Source organism: Lissotriton helveticus, chromosome 3_1 (assembly GCF_964261635.1).
Source record: "Lissotriton helveticus chromosome 3_1, aLisHel1.1, whole genome shotgun sequence".
In the NCBI taxonomy this organism is placed as follows: Eukaryota; Metazoa; Chordata; class Amphibia; order Caudata; family Salamandridae; genus Lissotriton; species Lissotriton helveticus.
This window is the reverse complement of record NC_136061.1, coordinates 1,330,961,813-1,330,984,342: the sequence shown is the minus strand read 5'-3', so window position 1 is coordinate 1,330,984,342 and position 22,530 is coordinate 1,330,961,813. Positions and strand designations below refer to the sequence as shown.

General features: G+C 44.9%; 1 protein-coding gene across 5 annotated transcripts in view; it reads right to left on the bottom strand.

Annotated features, from left to right (window-relative positions):
- KCNJ1 (potassium inwardly rectifying channel subfamily J member 1) overlaps positions 1-22,530 on the bottom strand; it is a 661,201-nt gene that overhangs the window by 53,005 nt on the left and 585,666 nt on the right. The window lies entirely within an intron of this gene.

Sequence of the window (22,530 nt, the reverse complement as noted above, 5' to 3'; positions counted from 1 at the left end):
TCACACACCCACCCAAACACTGTTAAGTCCACAGAGATAGGCACATCCATGCACAGACCAATACAATGAAAGAACCAGGCTCACAGATGCAACCACTGACACACACAGGGACACACCCAGCCACTGATATACCTGGACATACATTGATACAACTACTGACACACCCAGCCACACTCTGATACAGCAACTGATACTCCCAGGCACATACTCATTCAGCAACAACACTCAGTGACATATTAATACAGTCACTTATACATTCGGCCAAATACTGGTACAGCCTCTCAAATACCCAAACACATACTAACGCACCTAGACACACACTAATACAGACTCTAACATACTCAAGCAAACATTGTTACAGACACTGACACACCCAGGCACACATCAATATAACCACCGACACACCCAGGCACACACTGATACAGCTACTGACACACCTAGGCAGACACTTGCTCATCCAATAAGACATCCACTCGCACATTGATAGAGCCACTCACACACCCACACTGATACAAGTGCTGACACACTGAGCCACACTCGGATACAGATACTGTACTTTCATTCACACACAGACACAGCCAGTGACATACCGAGGCACACACCCAGTCACTGACACATTCAGTCTTTCACATTAAAAACACAGAATTAGCTCTTTGTTTCACCAGATGGTGGTTCTAAAAATATATATTTAAAAAAAAGTTTTTATTAAGTTTTCATATTTTTTCGTGTTCTTTCTTTCTGAACAAAAGTAAACAAGGCAGTAAAACGGTAAGGATAAGGGAATGTAAAGAAGCAACTCGCTTCGGTCTTCAAAAAAGGAATTATGTGGTAACTGGGAGCAAAAAAACTAACAACAAAGCTTCTTCACTGTATTCAAGAATGCACCCACAGAAGACATATTTACAGTGAAAATCTTGTGGCATTATTCACAGTGAGTAACTATCTCAATCAGTTCTTCGCAGCTGGTATTGTAATGACTGCAGCTGATGAAGGTTTTCCCACGGGTGCTGTAGAGGTGGACTGCCCTGCCGTACCTGCATCATCCCGTCGTTGACAATTCATGAATTTTTTTTAAGTCCTTCCACATGGCACTTGTCCCATGTGAATACTTCATGATAGGGTCCCTGGATAACTGCTTCCCACAAACACTGCACGCCACATATTTAGCTCCAACATTCTTTGCCCCGAAAGGTATTGTAAAATACTTCCAAACATTAATTTTTTCTTGGTGGTGGTGTATCTTTCCCCTCCTCCTCAACAAGTTCTGGATTTTCATCCTGAACAGAAGATAAAGCTTCAGCAATTCTATGAAAGCAGAGCATAACTGATTCTCAATCCTTTCTACAGGGTTCACCAGTGAAATACATGTTTTTGGGTGCGGATTCACATGTATATGGGTGGGGTCCTAATGTATCCAATCAAAAGGCAAAGCTTGGGTGTGCAATCGGACAGATTCACAAATCCAGTCTGTAGATCCTCAGAACTCATACAATGAATACATTTCTTGGAAAACAGACATAAGGGGCATATACATATATACTTGAAAACATGTTCACACTGATGGTAATAAAGAAAGCAGAGGGCGGTAAACATGTGAAATGATCTTGAAACCTTTCTGTGAATCTGCTGATTTGACTTCACGGGCTCATTCCGATGACATGATCATACATAAAAGCCATACAATGCTTGTGGTCCAGTCTATGTTTTAGGACCGCTGTACCAAACAATAATAATTTTAAAAAATCAACTGGTTCAATTACACTTACAAAAAACATTATCTATTTTACATGAAGTATGTATGGTGTTTTTACCTTTTAAATGATATATAAAGTATATTTTTTTTTAAAGAATGTCTGCAGTTAAATAAGATGCTAAATTAAATATCAAAACAAATTGTAGATTACTTAATATCAAACATAAAACCTAGAAATTAACTCAAAAAGTAAAACATTACAGGGACATAATACTAAAAATAGATTTTGAAAAACCCTTGAAATGCACTGAAAACAAAACAAGGTTACAGGGACATATATTAAATATTTATTTTTTAAACCTTTGAAATTCACAAAGAAAAACTAAGGTTACAGAGACATAGTTAGTAAATAGAATTCAAAAACTCATTAGAATTCACTGAAAAAAGCAAAGACTACAGGGACATTGCAGTTTGGCTTTGTACATGTGAAATCTGAGCCTAAGAAATTCAGCAATGTGGAGTCTGTTTCTTGGAAGTTTTGGGCTCCCATTTCTGGTCACATGCTGTACTTGGAAGCGAGAGATTTGTGGCATTTGGAGTTGCTTAATAAACTTACTCATGCATCTACTCACTCACTCATGCAGCCACTAGAAAGCCACTCACCCACCCATACAGCTACTCACACATCCACATATTCACTTATACAGCCACTCACACACACATTCGATTGCCCATACAACCACTTACATACGCATGCACACATCCATACAATCACTCACATGCCACTCACTCATGCATGCAGCCACTCCTACATAAGACTGTACAATATACCCACTCACATACCCAAACACATATCCATACACATATCCATACACACACTCATACAGCCACTCACTCACCCATACCCCACTTACATACCCAGTCACTCTGTCGTGTAACTGTCACGGCGCACTCCAGTGGTCACACTAGAACACTGTCGAGACCCACAGCTCCGTGTAGACGGAAGCGGTAGAGACGGAACTACACATCCCATGATGCCAAGGGGACCTTCCGTTTATGTCATACGCTACGCTGAAGCCCGGTTAAGGCTTCATGGAGATTTTGTCCGGTGCCGATAATTCTTGGAATTCCCTGTGTGAGAGGCGGCTCAAGATTCCGGTAGGGGTGCAGTTAGCACCAAAAAACGTTCCCTGATATATCTTTGCAATTTGCTCCATTCCCGTTCGGAATGCTTTCATACAGCCCCGTTGGACGAGTCAGTTCGGACTCTTGCGGAGGCTGTTAAATGTGACCTGTGTTGTTCTCTGAGAAGCGCTTTACCCTTTCCTGATTTAAGCTTGTAGCCTCGTTGTTTGAGCCTGGTCCGGCTCTTGCAGGGCTACCATAGCCTTTTCTGGTGATTACAGCCCTCGTGGTTCAAAGAGGACTTGTGGCAAAGCAGCTGTGTGACCGCGCTGCTGCAAGAATACCACTTCCTGAATACTATATATATAACTCTTTTGCTTGGCATGTATGAGGTCAATACAGCAAGTGGATGTGAGAGGTTCTGATGAGAGACTAAGTAGTTTGAGTCTATGGAACTTTGAGCCTAACGGTCATTTATTTATCAATGGAAGTAGATTTCTTCAACTGTGATTCTGCATACTCAGTATTATTGATTTCTGGACCCAGCATAAACAGGTCTGTGTTTGCTTGTTCTCTTTCATAGCAGGGGCAGGTTGAGCTCCGCGGAAGATAGCTCATTCCCCTGTTCTCTTTTCCACTTATCGTCTCTAGGTATGCACAGATACCAAATTGCAATGCTTCTTCTGACTTGACACTGTGGGTAAATCTATACGTAGTAATATCATTCTTATATCTCTAGAGCAAGTAGAGGCAGTGGCTTAGCTGATTCAATACCTTGGAATAAAGCACAGTTATTTTCCTTTACAGGTATTTAAGAAGGAGAAAGGGAATGTGACCCATGATGTATACATATGTTTTCCGTCACGTTAGAAGCAGCAAGGAGTTTTGATCATTGTGTGTTTTCTCGTTACAGATCTCTTACCCTGCTGATCCCTCCCTTTCCTTCCCTAGCCTGATCTCTCGAATGAGTCTGTGGTTAGAATCCGACCTTTGAGCTATCAGGAGGTGGACCCCCTATAGCATCGTACATCCCCAAGGATTACAGGACCTGACAGTAACTCCTATAATAGTTCTACAGGATCTGCACGTTTGGACAGCATACACTGTAGGACTGGTGACAGACTGACTCTGAACACCCCCAACGGGTATGTTGGCCTTTTGTACCAACCAGCTCACAGTGCCACTAGAATCTCCACTTACCAAGGAAAGAATAGTTCTTGGCAACCATCGAACAGGACAACCTTGATTCCTCAGGACTGTGGAAAGGATATATTACTTTTCGCTCAGTCATTCATGCCTACTTAGTTTCTTCTCAGAGAGATAACAGAATAAAGAGGCTGGGTGTTCTCAATAAGTATTTATTGAACAGTTGTTATTCTGGTGAAGAATAGATGAGCTGCAACAACGGTTAGACAGTATAAGATAGAAATGGTTAGCAGTACTGTAAAGGTAAAGGGATAGTCTAGCTCTACCATCTTACAATAGTCATGAATACATTCGAATATATATTTAACACACAATAAAAAGATGCATACTCCTTTAATGCCTTCCTAACTAGATGTAGCTACATGTACCTAGTATGTGTATGGGTGTTAAGACAAGAATCCCTCTAGGATTTAGTCAATCCCATTACCTGAAGTGAGTTACTTTGGAAACCCATCTTGGTCTTGAGTGGGACACCCCGCGAGGGATGTTAGACCACTGTGAGATGGAGTGTCTGCAAGCAGGGACCTCAGCGCCTCTGGTCAGTGAGTCGTCTGGGAAGTCTCGTTGTCCTCTAGCAATCTTAGCAAGATGTGATGTATATATACCTATAGGTCTCCAAAGGGGTCCACCTAGCTCTATTACAGTGTCGGCTTTAGGATGACGTCGGGCTTGAAATTTATACATAGATATCATACAGGAGAGGGCAGTCCTGCTGTGCTTCCAAAAATCCTCATGCATAATGTATGAGATTTCGAACTAGGGAAAACCTGTGTTCTGAATGCAGTGTCATATCTAGATAAATGGTCAGTCCCTGTAAACCAATACCAGTGTAATGTAGGAAAGAATATAGTTGAAGGGTAATGAAGTTACCAGGGCCTATATTATCGTACCTATTTAGAATTTAACTCATGTCGTCCAAACATACTACTAGGTTGACTAGATACTGGTACACAAATAGTTAAAAACATTAGTGTTAAAACAATATTTCAAAAGTTTTAAAAAATCTAAAAAGGAAATTGTCACTCAAGCTATAGTCCTAATGTGTCTGAAGATATAGTTGGAACTACTATAAACATTTGAAAGCCATGCATGCTCAAAATAATACCAATTTTGTTATGGAGTTCCAATTTCTTCAGTTTGTTTCTCAAAATAAAATTCTGAATCTTTCCCAGCACACCAAAGCCCAAATGAGTTTTTCGTTGAACCCTGAAAGGAACGAGAGGATTGTGTATCAGTATCCTGATACCGGTCAGGTTTCCTAATATTGTGCTTATTCCTAAGGTTATACCTCCTATCGGAGGGCTCCTGTGGAAGAGATCTACCTCTGGATTAAGAACGGTTTTCTTTAACGTTTTGTTTTTTTGTTCTTTTCCCACTTCTCTTTTGATGAAGCAGGTGTCTGCTTGAAGGTCTCCTTTTCGGGACCACCCATCAGTTGTCGATTTAATGCTTTCCCACCCAAACTGTCCCTGCCTAATTCTGCATATGCAGTTTCAATTATTTTTAGGTAGTTTGTAGTCTTTTTGTAAAGTACTGAACTCCCTTAGGCGTTGGCGGATAGCCACTGATGCTGCCTCCCCTTTAATATTTGCTAATATTATGTCTGATACCTGGGCATAATTACCTAGTTATTTCATCCATAATTTCAGAGCAGCTCTGCTCCATACTCATTTTGTATTTGTCTCAATACATCTGGTATTACTGCTAATGACGCGATACCATTAACTTCTGGTATATGAAAGCGAAAACTGTACCCTACGAGGTACAATCCTCTATCTGTGGTTTTATCCCCATGGGCGAGCAGATGTCAGCATTCTGTGTTTTTCATATGGGCTAGTATTCGGAAATACGGCTTCTAGCAGTGTTATTTTCTGAGCTACCCAGAATGGCATTTGTTCACGTGTTGCAGGCATTTTACCCATTCCTGTGTGCAACATTTGTGGTGGTATTTTAGTTGTTGTATTTTGAACTGGAGTTGTATTTGTTCTAACCTTTGTTGGCTGGACTATAAGTGTCCTCATGACAAACTGTGTCATGTTTCTGTAACTTTTTATTAATTCTTTGTGAAGTATAAGTAATTCTCCTCCTGGCATTGTTGCAATGTCAGGATGTGGTGTATATGCCGCTAATATTGGCCATGTCGCTCCTTCACTTCCGAGTGGACCAAGCCTTACTCTATTTCTTGTATGGGGGTGGGCGCCTTTAAACCAGTATAAGTGTTCTGGTACGCGAGTGGAACTTCAATGGCATCTTACGAACAATATTCTGCTGGTAGTTCATCTTCTGTGTAGTAATGAAATGTTTTGTTCTTGCATTTGCTGCTGGGAATGTAACCCACAAATAAAATACCTCTGTTCTGTGTGATTTGTGTGCCTCAATAATGAAAGCTACTATGCCACCCCTAGGTGTTAGACCATGCACAAGCAGTTTCAGGTTGACCGCATTTCTAACATTTGCCGCAATATGTATTGCATTTGCATCTTCCGAGAGGTAGTGGCTGCTTTACTGGGTCTAAGACCTGGTTAGTCATTGTGTTAAAAAACACATAATAACTTTCAAGGGAACCAAGAAAAGGTGTTTTGCACAATTCTCTGACCACTGTGTACTTCATGCTTGATTAACCAACAGACAATAAATAGGAATTTTGCCTACTCAGCAGTGGCGGAGTTTGTGCCCTCCCACTACAGATGTCTCTGGCGATTTGTGAGTAGGGATCTCCGAGACTAGCACGACTGAACTACTCAGATTCTATTGTTAAATAAATATCCAACCAACGTTTGTTCGCCATGTTGTGTAGCTCCTATAATAGATATACAGGATCTGTGAGTTTGGACAACATACACTGTAGGATTGGTGACAGACTGACTCTGAACACACCCACCGGGTATGTTGGCCTTTTGTGCCAACTAGCTCACAGTGCCACTAGAATCTCCTCTTACCAAGGAGAAAATAGTTCTTGGCAACCATCAAATATGACAACCCTGATCCCTCGGGACTGTGGAAAAGATATACTACTTTTCGCTCAGTTACACATGCCTACTTAGTTTCTACTCAGAGATACACAGAATAAACAGCTGGACATTCTCAATAAGCATTTATTGAACAGTTGTTATTTTGGTGTAGAATAAATGAGCTGCAAAAACTGTTAGACAGTATAAGATATAAATGGTTAGCAGTACTATAAAGGTAAAGGGGTCGTATAGCTCTACCATCTTACAAATATCATGAATACATATGAATATATAAAACACAATAAAAAGATTTGTACTCCTACGATGCCTTCCTAACCAGATGTACCTACATGTACCTAGCATGTGTATGGGTGTAAAGCCAAGAATCCCTCTCAGATTTAGTTAACCCCATTACCTCAAGTGAGATACTTTGGGACCCTGTCTTGGTCTCGAGTTGGACACCCCGCGAGGGATCTTAGACCACTGTCAGCTAGATTGTCTGCATGCAGGAACCTCAGTGTCTCTGGTCAGTGAGTCGGCTGGGACGACTTGGTCGCCTCTAGCTATCTTAGCAAGATATGATCTATATACACCCGTAGGTCTCCCCAGGGGTCCTACCTCGCTGTATTACTGTGTCAGACTAAGGATGATGTTGGGCATGAACTTTATGCATAGATATTATACAGGAGATGGCAGTCCTGCTGTGCTTCCGAGAATCCTCATACATAATGTATGAGATTTCAAACTAGGGAAAACCTGCATTATGACCGCAGTGTCTTATCTAGGTAAAAAGTCAGTCCCTGTAAACTGTTACAAGTGTAATGTAAGGAAGAATATAGGTAAAGGGTAATGAAGTTACCAGGGCCTATATTATGATACCTATGTGGAATATAACAACTCACCCATAGAACCACTCACACAACCACTCTACACCTAACAACCACTCACACAGCCATTCACACATCCAGAAAACCGCTCAAACCCATTCACATGACCTATACAGCCACTCACATACCTAGTGACAGATCTAAACAGCCACTCACATACTCAGTGAAATATCCATACAGCCACTCATATACCCATAGAGCCACTCAGACACCCCCTCACACACTGATACAGTCACACCGCCACTCAGATCATACATTTTAAAAATAGTATCACTCATTTGTATTACAGAAAGAATAGTAATTTAACTTATGCAGCAGCTTAGTATATATCTTTAAGTCTCAGAAACATTAACAAAACATTTACACTCACTGGATGATGTGATTAGTGATTTAATTTGAGATGTTATCAGTAATGTCATCAGTGATGTCACTGACCACGTCATGAGTGATGTAATATGTGAACTCATAAGCAGTGCATTGCGGGTGCTAAAAATATAGTTAGTTAACCCCTTCCCCGGGGGGCTAATTCCCCTGCTGTGCTGGGGGTAGGGGGCGCGCGCAGCGCCGCGGTGCTCATGACGAGCTGAGCTCGTCACGACCACGCCCGTTCCAATGGAACACCCAGCACAGCAGGGAAATTATCCCCACGTGGGCGCGGCACAACAGTCATGACTAGCTCAGCTCATCATGAGCACAGCGCAACCGTGCCTCATGACGAGCTGAGCTTGTCATGAGCATGGAACGGGTTAAGGTAACTATAACTGCTGAATTTTTCTGGTTTTGTATTTGTGAAATCCGAGCCCAACTATAAAGTTCCTGTAAGGTTTGTCTTTTTCAGTGAATTGCAATGATTTTTTAAATTCTATTGCCTAACTATAACGTCCCTGTAATCTATATATATGTTTATGTATATGTATGTACAGTAGAAGGCAATCAGATGAAAAGCGTCAGTCTGTCCTGGTATGGGGCATGAAATTATCTAATTCCTATATGGAGAACATGAGGACAATAAAAACAAAAATAAAGAACTGAAGGTCTTACCTGAACAGATGTTGTTGTCTTTTGGCCTTGTGCCGCTGCATGTGGTGCTTGTAAACGGATCACCCAAGGGACCAATATATATATATTACCTACTGGCGGTTGTCAGTAGGTAGTTATAGTTAGGACATAGTTTCCATAGGAAATCCGCAACATTCTATTTAGAATAACTTTGGCGCCGGTCGACGAATCTTCACGAAATTCTCCAAGAAGATGGCCCGCTCTGCTATGCTCGTTCTCTGAAAGTTTCAGGGTGATTTGTCAAGCGGGGCTGTTAAAAAAGGGGGGTCCCAAAACGTGTTTTCCCCATGCAATTTTCCATAGGGACAGTTAGACACGGCTACAGCCCGAACTATTGAAGAGAAATTACACCAAATTTGGCAGAAAGGTAGAGTTTGGTTCATAGATTGTGCTTTTTGTTAAATGGTGTAAATCCGTTCAGTAGTTCCTGAGAAAATCAAAAGTAAAATCATAGATATATCTAAAGAAGAAGTACGGTACGCGTACAGTATGCGTACCTTCCTGAGCACGCGTATGATGCTAATTGGCTGTCAACACTCTAAACCAGGAAGTGTTGGCAGCCATCTTGTGCCTCGGTAGAACCGAGGCACAAGAAAACAGAAAAAGAAACACGAAAAACGTGAAAAGGGGGCAGGGTACAAACACCCTGACCCTCTAGGCCTGCTGACCCCCAAGAACCCCCCCAAAAATTCTTTTTTTTAAAAAAATCATGGGATGCGCGTGTGGTACGCGTACCCTGCTGATAAAAAAATTGCATTTTATTTTATTTTTTTAGCCCTAGGGGGGGCCAAATCCGGGGCAATGGACTCTTTGTAAAGGGGGGCCCAGAGGGGCCCCCCAGCCCCGGGTCCGCCAACCCCCGGGGCTTTACTCAATTATGGGCGGGGGCTCTGAGGCCGCCCCATCCCCGGGGACTGCCACCCCCCGGGGCTTATTTTAATAGGGTGGGGGCTCTGAGGCCCCCCCTGTCCCAGGGACCGCCACCCCCCGGGCTTCCACGAAATGTATCAGGGGGGCTCATGGCTCCCCCCGCAGCCTCGGGGACCGCCACCCCAATGCTTCTTTAAAAAAAAAAAACCTGTGTTGGAGGACTTAAGGCCCCCCACATGCCCCGGGGACCGTCACTTCACCAGGGCACTAATATTCAAAATAGGGGGGTCCCCCAGCCCCGGGGACCACCACCCCTGGGGCTTTTAACTGTTGGGAAGGGGGGCCGCATGGCACCCCCTCCTGGAGCCCACAGCCCCCCTTCTTAAAAACTAAAAAATGTTTTACAAACGGGATGGGGAGGAGGCCACGCCCCCTCCCTGCACCACTCTGCAAACGCGCACCCTGGCACGTTTGCAGAGGGGAAGTAATTCCCCTTGAATACTGGGGGTCCCTGGGGGCCAAGTAGCCCACCGGGAACCTCCAGTATGCGCCAGGGGCTGCGTTGCAGAGAGGTGTAAAAAGGGGCGTGCCCTTATTACACCTCTCTGCAACGCAGCCCCCTGGCGCATACTAGAGTTTCCTCGTGGACTAGTTGGCCTCCAGGGATCCCCAGTATTCAAGGGGATTTAGTTCCCCCTCTGGAAAAGTGCCAGGGGGCTGCATTGCAGAGGGGTGTAATGAGGCCACACCCCTTTTTACACCTCTCTGCAACGCAGGCCCCTGACGCATACTGGAGGTTCCTGGTGGGCTAGTTAGCCCCCGGGGACCCCCAGTATGCAAGGGGACTACATCCCCCAACTTAGAACGCGCTACGGGGTGCGTTTGCACAGTGGTGAAGGTAGGGGGCGGGGTTTGAGGTGATATGTGTGCAAACACGCCCTGTGGCGAGTTTTAAGTTTGGGAATTGATTGCTCATCAATCCAAAGGTCCCCTAGGGGCCAACTAGCCCAACAGGTACCTCTATTAAGTGCCACGGAGCTGCGTTGCAGAGTGTTGTAAAAAGGGGGCATGGCCTCTGAACAACTCTGCAACGCAGCTCCCTGGCGCATACTGGGGGTACCTGGTGGGCTAGTTGGCCCACAGGGGACCTCAGGATTGAAGAGGAATTAATTCCCCAACTTAAAACGCGACACAGGGCGTGTTTGCACACATCTCACCTCAGGCCCCGCCCCTTCTTTCACTATTGAGCAAAATATTCCTCTAAAATCAGCCGAACTACAAATTCGAATTTACTCACCTGTTATCACGAGAGACGTCAGTGCTGCATCTCTGAGCCCAGTACGGACCCTGAAAAGGACCCTGAAAAGTAAATCTAAGTGTACTTACCAGTAACTTGTATTTCCTTCAATAGTAATTTATTGTGTGGTTTTCACCAGAAAAGTTTCTAAGTGTCTATTTTTGAAATGTACAAATATTCCTCTAAAATCAGCCGTACTACGAATTTTGATTTACTCACCTGTTATCAGGAGAGACATCAGTGCTGCATCTTTCAGCCCACTACTGATCCTGAAAAGTAATTCCAACCATATTTACAGTAACTTGAATTTCATTCCATAGGCTAACATTGACTGGTTTCACTTGGAAATTCTTCTAAGTGTGGAGTTTTGGAACTTAAAAAAATTCCTCTAAAATCAGCCGAACTACGAATTCCGATTTACTCGCCTGTTATCAGGAGAGACCTCAGTGCTGCATCTTTCAGGCCAGTACTGATCCTGAAAAGTAATTGTAACCGTACTTACCAGTAACTTGAATTTCCTTCCATAGGATATCACTGCCTGCTATATAAAATATATATAAATTAAAAAATATATAAAATAAAAAAAGATTACAATTTCAATATTTTTAAAAACATTTTTTTTCAATTTGTAATATAAATATGTAATGTAATTTAAAAAATAAAATATCTACAAATAAATACTTTAAAACAATGTAGTAAGTCAGTATAAAAATATAACAATACATTTAAAAATGATCATTTACAAAACCTTTGAAATTCACAGAAAAACCATAGGTTTCAGTCATGTTATAGTTAGGAATTGGTATTTAAAAAACTTTAGAAATTCACTTAAAAAACCATAGGTTTCACACGTAGTTAGCTGGACATTTCACTCATTCAAAACTATTGAAATTCCCCCAGTATAGTTAGTTCAGCTGACTATAACTCGCGCGCCCGCAATGCACTGCTGATGACGTCACATATTACATCACTCATGACATGGTCAGTGACATCACTCAAGACATCACTCCATCTTGGTTTTCACTGCTGCAAGGCTACCTGTTCTCCATAGGCTGAGCAGAACTGGTTCTGGATGGGTTCAGTGACTAGAGACTTTTGAGAGCAAAGACTTTTGGGGTATAAATATCTGTGCCCAAACCTCTACAATTTGTATTGCTCCTGGATGTCAAAACAAACCTCTGTCCATGTTACTGAAGGAATCTGCAGGAGAGAACTGTTCTTGTGCTTGTGTGCTGCTTCTTGGATTTTCCTGCAGAAATTCCCCTTGGACTTGGAAGAAGAGGGCAAAGGACTTTTGAGAGACTTTTATTTTGTTAAGCAATCACCCAAGGGCTAGAAGAAAGCTAGCCTCCTGCTGGAGTCACAGGCACATCTGATTTCCCCACCAGCCTCCTGATTCCACCCAGCGAGGATTTCTATCTGCAGGTGAGGCCCCTGTGAGTTTGGCGGGGCGCCATTTTCTTTAATCGCAACAAGATCGCTCACGCAAAAGGATCAGCCCATCATCCTCCCTCGCAGCAAGGTTTCAACGCATTGCTGGCCTAGTGTGAATAAGTCTGTCGCTTTGTCCCTCTCGCACCCGCAGACCAGCGCATCATCCACCCTTGTGGCAAGGATTCAACGCATCGCCGGCCTAGCATGGGGAAAATCATTGCTACAGCTAGTTTGCGACATTTTGCTTGTTGTGCTACGAAATCCAGGTACTTTGTAAGTAAAAGGGTAGCAGAGACCCCTGCTTTGAACTGAACCCCTATTTGAACACCTTGAACTCTTTTTGCAGGTTTTTAAGAGTACCCTCCTTTTCCAGTATTGTGGCTTTTTACTGTTATTGGTCTTGTTTTAAGTCTATATATAAAGATACTTATTTTTGATAACTACTTGTGTGGTGTCCCTTTGTAGTGTCCTTCACTGTGTTACTGTGTATGATCATAAATGCTTTACACACTGCCTCTGAGATAAGCCTAGCTGCTCGTGCTACGTTATCACAGGGTTGAGCAGAGGTTATCAAAGGGTGCAGCCCCCTTACTCTGACTTAGGAAGAAGGGTCCCTACTTGGCCTGTGGCCAGCCACTGCCAACTAGAGACCCCCATTTCTAACATCGGTGACAGCGGTGGGATCTGGACTTGCATTTGTGATCCATACAGTAATTATAGTGTACACTACTAGTGAGTGCAGACCATAATGCAACCCCAGACATTTTTGAGGTTTTTGATTCTATTTTTGATTGATATCGCTAGTTATTTCTACAATGGGCAAGCCCAGATCCAATGCCTTGGAGGATCTCTCCTGAGAAGAAGAATAGATACCTACAATGCCAAGCAGCTCAAGTTTTTTTGCAAAAGATTCACAGTCCCCATCACAGGCCTCACCAAGAGAGGAATTTTACAAAGCACCGAATGCCTGGCTAGAAGCCAGGGATGCCTCTAAGAATGTGGGAGAGCCTGGGGAGGAGGGACAGAATACGGGAGAGCAGCAGGTGGAAGTAGTAGATTTGGTAGGTAGTAAAACGCTTTCCAGCCCGTGCACTAGTGTGTTCTCAAGGGGCCTGTCTCCAGAAGAGATGGAGGACAGGGAGAGAGATAGGAGGCATAATATGGATATGGCTGAGCTCAAGATGGAGGGTGAGAGGGAACTAGAGAACAAGAATTTAGAAGTTGAGATAATGAAGATGAAGTTTGAACATGAGAGTATTGAGGGAGTTGGAGAATAAGGCAAAGAGTGTACAGATCTTCCCCTCTGGTGGCAGCATACCCTTTAATGCATACTGAGAGTAGAGTGTATATACCCAAAGAAGTTATTAAGGATTTCCAAAAAAGTGAAGATATTGGACAGTGCTTTGCAGCATATGAATTAGCCATGGTATCCAACCGGGTCCCTGAGAAGGATTGGGGAGCTGGGTTGTGGGGGTGCTTTGTTAGTGAGGGGAGGGATACCTTGTTGGACCTGCCCCAGGAAAGCAGAATGGTTTATGCCCACATGAAGAAAGCTTTTATGACCCGCTATGGTTGAACCCCTGAGATGTATAGGCAGAGGTTTAGGACCTACAAGAAGTTAGAGGGTACCACGTGGGTTGAATATGTGTCTTTTTGTTGCAGAGCATTGGAGAGCTCGGTAAAAGGTAGAAAAGTAGAAACTTTTGAGCAACTGTATGATTTGATGGCATGGGAGCACCTGATTGATTGCAAGCTAACTAACCCTAGGAAGCTTGCTGAGGAGGCGGACCGCTGGGTGAGCACCCGGGTTCGCAAGGGTCCAATGGGAGACTTTGCCAGAGGTGGGCAGGGTCGCCAGCAGAGAAGTGGGGGGGACAGGGGTAAACCAAGGGAGGGTCCAAGAGGGCCCCAAAGTAATTCCCAAGGGAACCAAGCAGTGATATCCCAGCCTCCCCAAGAGCAGAGGTCAGTGCCCCGACAGGTAGGCCTGTTCAGAGGGGGCCCCTTTCTTGTTATAAATGTGGTCAAGTGGGCCACCGGTATTTTGATCCCCAGTGTCCCCTGAGGGACCACCCTGCACCAACCCATGCACCACCCCACCAGCTTGCTAGTATAGCCCTGGGAGAGGAAGAGATGGGCGCCCCAGAAGGTTGGGACCCCGTAGAATTGATCCTTGTTTCATTAGGAGACTTTGAGATGGCCCTTAAACCTGCACTGCCTGAAAACACTAAGAAGTACAGGCAGTGGTTGACCATCAATGGCCATAGTGTGGAGGCTCTAAGGGACACAGGAGCCAGTGTAACTGCTGTCAGCTCACGGTTGGTGTCCAAAGAGCAGGTGGTCCCTCATGCATTCTACCCTGTAGTGTCACCAGACAACTCAGAGAGCCAATTTGAGTTGGCTCAGGTTACCTTCGAGTGGGGGGGGGGTCTCAGGAACTCTTCAGGTAGCTGCGAGGCCCGCCATGTCTGTAGACTGTCTGTTGGGCAATGATCTAGAGAACTCCCCGTGGGTTATGGTGGAGAGGAGAGCTCACTTACAAATGTTGGGTCTGCCTGAGTGGGCGTGTGCTACCACTAGATCCATGGCAGCCAAGGAGGGTGTTGAGAAGGATCTGGTACCTGAGAGTATGGCCCAGATCCCGGCCTTAGAGAGAAGGGGTGGGGGCACGGGAAGCTGGCCCCCTTGGTTCCCATGGCCCAGGAGGGAGCAGACACCAAGGGGGATGCCCTGGAGCCTACCGGTTAGCAGAGTGCAGACCAGGGGGACCTACCTGAGCTGACCCATTGGCAGCAGGAAGGAGGGCCCACCAGGGAGGAGTTTTGTGAGCAGCAGAGAGTTTGCCCTTCTCTTGAGTGTATGCGGCAACAGGCTGAAGCCCAGGAAGCAGATGACCAGTCTGGTTCACATCTGATTTATTGGGAGAACGGTCTCCTGTATAGCGAGCCTAAGGCTGCTGAGCTGGGGTCAGCCTGTGTGCTGGTGGTGCCCGCATGCTTCAGAGCCTTCCTACTGGGGTTGGCTCATGACATTCCATTGGCAGGACATCTGGGGCAGACCAAGACCTTTCAGAGGCTAGTCACCCACTTTTATTGGCCCCAGATGAGCAAGAGTTCAGACACTCATTGCAGGACATGTAAGCTTGTCAGGCAAGTGGGAAGAGTGAGGGAAAGATCAAGGCCCCACTCCAGCCCTTACCAGTTGTTAGTACTCCATTCAAGCGAGTGGGCATTGACATTGTGGGACCTCTGGATCCCATGACAGCCATGGGCACAGGTTTATCCTAGTCCTGTTGGACCATGCCACCCGGTACCCTGAAGCCATCCCACTCAGGAGTGTGATGGCCCCCGTGGTGGGCCTTACACTGATGGGGATTTTTTCCCACGTGGGGTTCCCCAGAGAGGTGGTGTCTGACAGGGGGACCAGTTTCATCTCCCAGTACATAAAGTCTCTGTGGAGGGAGTGTGGGGTAACTTATAAGTTCACCTCTCCTTACCACCCCCAAGGAAATGGTCTGGTTTAAAGGTTGAACCAAACCTTGAAGGGCATGATTATGGGCCTAGAGGAGCCCCTGAGGTGTAAGTGGGACGTCCTATTGCCATGCTTGTTGTTTGCCTACCGTGAGGTGCCACAGAAGTCCTTAGAGCAGTTTAAAGGGACTGAACCCTATGGCCATCCAGTAAGATGGCCTCTGAGTCTTGTCAAGGAAGTCTGGGAGCAATCTCCCAGGAAACCTCCCCAAGATGTATTCAACTACACCTTGGCCTTCAGGAACCAGACTCTGCGTTTCAGAAAAATTGCTGAGGCAAATCTGGAAGCCAGCCAGGAGGAAATGAAACGCTGGCACGACCAGAACACCACTCTGGTCGAGTTTCAACCTGGTCAGAAGGTGTGGGTACTGGCCCCAGTGAAGCCTAGTGCGCTCCAAGATAAGTGGACCGGTCCCTTTGAGGTGGTGGAGCGCAAAAGTCCATTTACCTAATTGGTGTACTTTCAGTCTCCCAGGAATCCCTTGCGGGTCCTGCGTGTGAACCGCCTGAAGCCCCACTTTGCGAGGTCTGAAGTGGGCATGCTTCTTGCCACAGATGATGGAATGGAGTAGGAGAGTGAGCCTCTTCCTGACCTCCTGTGTGCAGGAGAGAAGGATGGGTCAGTAGAGAGTGTGGTCCTCTCCCGCACACTGACCCTTGAGCAGCAGAGAGATTGTCACCAGCTGTTGGGGCAATTTTCTCATTTGTTTTGCCTGGTGCCTGTTGTCACTGAGTGATGCGTCCATGATGTGAAAACCGAAGACAGTCCTCCTGTCAAGCACAAGGCTTACCGAGTGACTGACTGGGTCAGGGCCTACATTAAGGGAGGAGGTCTCCAAAATGTTTGCCCTAGGGGTGATTAAGTCCTCTAGCAGCCCATGGTCCAGCCCCGTGGTCTTGGTACCAAAAGCTGCTCACTTTCGGGTTCAGACAGACCACAGGCCCCTCAGATGGCTGATGGAGATGAGGGGTGAGAATCGCAAGTTGTTGAGGTGGTTCATTTCCCTACAGGGTATGGATTTCACGGTGGAACACCGCCCTGGCACAGAACACGCCAATGCTGATGGTCTGTCCAGATTTTTCCGCCTTAGTGAAGAGAACCCCCAAGGAGATGGGTAGTTCTACCCACATTTCAGCTGGGGGGGGGACATGTGTTAGACCTGGCACCATTGGCGTGGGTCTCCCTTCCATTTTTTTGCTGTTGTCTCCTCTGTTTTTGCTGGTATTAGATGCTCTGGGCGCTGTGCCACTGCCATTCAGTGCCACAGCGCCAATGCTCCCTGTGTAAATATGACTGTGAATTTGTAGATCCCTGATTGGCTTATTTGGTTAACCTGTTAGTCCTTAATAGTGTGGCCTATGTGTGCCCAGGGCTAGTAAACCAAATGCTGCTGGTGGGCCTGCAGCACTGGCTTGCGCCACCCACAGAAGTAGCTAGTAAAGTGTTTCTCAGACCAGCCACTGCAGTGTCTGCATGTAGTGCAGAGCTCCCATCTTGGCTGTGAAGTGCCCACACTTCCCAGCCCCTGAACCTTCCCTTAGCATCATGTCAGTCACCCCTATGGTAGGTGCATTGTGTGTGTAAGGTAGGACATGGCTTGATATGTGTAGCATGTCCTGGTGGTGAATCACCCTCCATTTTGTTTTTCACTGCTGCAAGGCTACCTGTTCTCCATAGGCTAGAATGAGCAGAACTGGTTCTGGCTGGGTTCAGTGACTAGAGACTTTTGAGAACAAAGACTTTTGGAGTATAAATATCTGTGCCCAAACCCCTACAATTTGTATTGCTCCTGGATGTCAAGAGGAACCTCTATCCGTGTTACTGAAGGAATCGGCAGCAGAGGACTATCCTTGTGCTTATGTGCTGTTTCTTGGATTGGCCTGCAGTAATTCCCCATGGACTTGGAAGAAAAGGGAAAAGGACTTTTGAGAGACTTTTATTTTGTTAAGCAATCACCCAGGGCTAGAAGATAGCTAGCCTCCTGCTGGAGTCACAGGCACATCTGACTCCCCCACCAGCCTCCTGATTCCTCCCAGCAAGGATTTCTATCTGCAAGTGAGGCCCCTGTGAGTTCCAGGGCCTCTAGTTCTACTACAGAGAAGAGTGCTGAAATCGTCTCTAATGCCCGTTTGCGAGCCGCTGCAGCTGAAGAGCATAAGAAAAATCATCGCACTGCTGCCGCCGAGCGCTCACAAACCCAAGATCATCGCATCGCACGCTTGCGGGCTTGTCAAAGGCTCGCTAACCCCGCATCATCGCGTCGGGATCATGGCATCACGACATTGCAGAGCGGGCGCCGTGCGTCCGCCATTTTCCTCCCATTGCACCCGGATCGTCGGTCCCTCGCGAGGCGACATTTTCTTTCATCGCAACAAGATCGCACACTCCACAGGATCAGCGCATCATCCTCCCTCGCGGCAAGGATTCAACTCATCGCTGGCCTAGCGTGAAGAAGTCCGTCACTTTGTCCCGCACGCACCCGCAGACCGGCGCATCATCCTCCCTTGCGGCAAGGATTCAATGCATCGCCGGCCTAGCGTGGGGAAAATCATCGCTACAGCTAGTTTGCGCCATTTTGCTTGTTGTGCTACGAAATCCAGGTACTTTGTAAGTAAAAGGGTCGCAGAGACCCCTGCTTTGAACTGAACCCCTACTTGAACACCTTAAACTCTTTTTCCAGCTTTTCAAGAGTACCCCCCTTTTCCAGTATTGTGGCTTTTTACCGTTATTGGTCTTGTGTTAAGTCTATATATAAAGATACCTATTTTTGATAACTTCTTGTGTGGTGTCCGTTGTAGTGTCCTTCACTGTGTTACTCTGTATGATCATAAATGCTTTACACACTGCCTCTGAGATAAGCCTAGCTGCTCGTACTACGTTACCACAGGGTTGAGCATTGGTTATCAAAGAGTGTAGCCCCCTTACTCTGACTTAGGAAGAAGGGTCCCTACTTGGACTGTGGCCAGCCACTGCCAACTAGAGACCCCCATTTCTAACACTCACTGACTTCAAAGGAGTCAAACAAGAAATTTGGCAACAACACTTTTTCAATTAGGCCCCGCCCATGCAGGCCTCCGGGAATTCTGTGACTTGTAGTGTTGTTACATAATAATCCCAGTGGGTATCTTGCAGCTCCCAAAATTATAACAAAAATAAATCCACAGTGGGTTGGCATGTAAATGTCCCCTGCCGCTTCCCTGCCATCACTCACACTCCACGATGAGAACATGTGCCAGTCACAAATACCACAGGTTCGTGGATTCTCAATCTGCCTTTCCGCATTTTAGTTGGATGTAAATTGGCCTGCTTAGTCGAGGAAACTGCCTGCCACGGAAATGCGGATCGAGAACCTGTTGTGTTTGTGACTGGTGCATGTTCTCATCATGGAGTGTGAGTAATGGCAGGGGAGCAGCAGGGGACATTTACAGGCCAACCCACTGTGGATTTATTTTTGTTTTAATTTGGGGAGCTGCAAGATACCCACTGGGATTGTTATGTCACAACACTACAAGTCACAGAATTCCCAGAAGCCTGCATGGGCGGGACCTAATTGCCAATACAAAAAGTGTGGTTGCCAAATTTCTTGTTTGACTCCTTTGAAGCCAGTGAGCAAGGGCGAGTAGCCCGAACGCGTTTGGCACCTGAACTGGGCATGGTGTAAGCTGTTGCACCCGCTGCACCTTCAGGATTGAAAACGTTATGCACCAGTAAGGCTTTTTCAAAAGGAGCAGTCATTTTTGTTGGATATATATATTACCTACTGGCGGTCGCCAGTAGGTATATATAGTTAGGATTTTTTCTCTATGGGATTTTTGAAAATTCTATGTCGAATAACTTTGGCGTTTGAGGACGGAATTGGCTGAAATTTTCAGGACAATGGAACATTTTGTTTCTGAGCAGCCCCTGAAAATTTGGGGGGGTTTCGTCAAGGGGGGGCCAAGAAAAAAGGGGGGTCCCAAAACATGTTTTTCCCATGCAATTTTCCATAGGGCGGTTGGCCTCACTTTTAGCTCGAACGGCTGAATGGATTTCCACGAAACTTGGCAAAATTGTAGGGACTGGTAGCCCGATGTGCCTTTGCTAGGTCTCAATATATGTGTTCCAGTGGATTTTGAGAAATTAACGTTAAAAAAATATATATATCTGTAAGCGCGCTCCGGGCAGCGCCCCGAATCGCGTACCTGACGCGTAACGGAACTTCGCGAAGTGCAGCTGATTGGCTCTCCGGTGTCTGTCAACATTCTAAACAGTCCGGAGCGGCCGCCATCTTGTCTCTCGGTAGGATCGAGAGACAAGAGGAGGCCAAAACAAAGGGGTAAATGACCATAAGGGCGCATAGCAGATCCTCCCTGACCCCCTAGGTTTGATGTGGAGGCTTTAAAAGGGCCCCGCGGGGGAAAAAAAAAAACTTTTTTTTTGCGTGGGGAGCGGCCGGTACGCGCACCGGGAAGCGGTCCGGGGAGCGTATTATAAGGAAAAAAGAATGATAGACTTTTTAAATATTGTATGTTTATTGATTGTTCGTTTTGTTGTTTTTTTTTTCATTTTTTTTTATTTAAGTAGCAATATGTAGGTACCAATGCAGAGTCAAAAAATTAATATACACCGTCTCCTTTGTAGATATCTTGCATGTTGTTTCAGAAGTTATTGTGGAATATGGAATTCATACCATAGTGTGTCAGGAAAGCAGAAACAATATGGAGGCAGGAGATGATAAAGAGATGTTAAATACACATTGGAGATAATATAAAGTTGCACAGTATACTATAAGTCTGACTTTACATTATAATCAATTTGGTACTAGTTTATGAATTAGATATAAAAATGATTAAAGACTCGAACAATTTTTGATTATTAAATATAAATTTATTTTTCTGATTCTTTTTCAAAATTTAATAGAAGGTCTAACATTTGACTGTCCGATATGTCTTCTTTTTGACTAAACATAACTTCCCACATTTGACCGTCCTCATATTGAAGTAAGAAATCCACAGATTCTACACATTGTAGAAGTTCATGGTCTCGTGATTCATCCATGAATTCCAAGTCAATGGGTTCAATGATTTCCTCATTGTTCATCTCTAGGACAATTTCAAAGGAAACGTTCTGTTCTCCTTCCATTTTTGTGCTGAAATTTGCATAAAAAATAAATATATCAGTAGAGATAGGGCACTGTTGGGTTTAAGTTCAGACAGGTACTTTTCAGGCGTGAAGTAGTACTATTAAAAAGTGCCTGTGAAAAAGCCTAAGTAAATTCATAATTATACCACAGAAACCTAAATCAATCCATAATTATAATAAACAAGCCTTTCTCAATGTCTAACTCTTACAGAGGGATAGTATATAACTATCTGAAAATGTTTTCAAATTTATAAAATAACATCTTACCTGTTAAAAACAAGTTTAAGTTGTCAGTGAAAATGATCTTGCAATGTAGTTCAGGAAGTAGTAGTCAAAATGGCTGTGTTTCTCTCTCTTTCTTTATATATATTCAGGTACATACCCAATCAAATGTCAGGTAAAAAAAGTAGAAAATGAAAGTAACATTTTAATTGGTTGTCAATTCCAACACTTCAGATGTGTTTTGTGAAGTAATTTACCTCAGGGTATTTAGAGAGGTCTACAGGCTAAATGGCTAAATGGAATTCCAACCAAATTTGTGAAAATGGTAGGGATTGGTATGTAGTATGAGCTAATCTATATTTGGTGAAAGTGTCTCCAGTGGTTTTTCTGTATATTACTTTCCCACCTTTTTTGAGCGAGCGCTTCCCGGTGCGCGCCCCGGTACGCGAACCGGCAGCGTTACGGGAGTCCTCCATTTTGTGTTTCGGTAGATTTGAGATACAAGATGGAGGGCAAATAATGTTGAGAATGGGTAGAAGGGGGCACGGTAGACGTATCCTGACCCCCTAGGTTTTCTGAGGGTGGCTGAGGAGGCCCATATGTGCGAGAAAAATAACATTTTTTTTCAAATTTTCGCGCGGTTAGCGTCTGGTGCGCGTACCGGGTAGCGCTCCGGGGAGCGTACTTTGGTGAAAATTAGTGAAAAAAGTTAGAGTAAAATAATAATTGTGAGTGATCAGATGTAGGGTAGCTCTGAAAAGAGCTTTTGGGTCCTGTGGCTGATGTAGGTACCTACAAGTAGGTACCAATGCACAGTCTTAAATTGAGGATGAAAATTCTGTTCCCCTCATCTGAGAAGTGAACTCCATCTGCTCTGTAGATATCTTGCATGTATTAACGCAAGTTATTGTTGTAGATGGAGCCCATTCCATGGTCTCTCATGTAAGCTGAAACAGATTTATTTACACGCTTCCTCGATTTCTCAATTTGTGGACAAAATTGGTTTGACCACCTCCATTTCTGTCTTTGGCATATATTTGAATATACCAAGGCAGTTTGAGGAAATAGTGCCATCAATTGCTCAAAGGTGTCCTTTAAAAGCATTTCCAGACCTACCCCAGTCAAAGTGCCCGA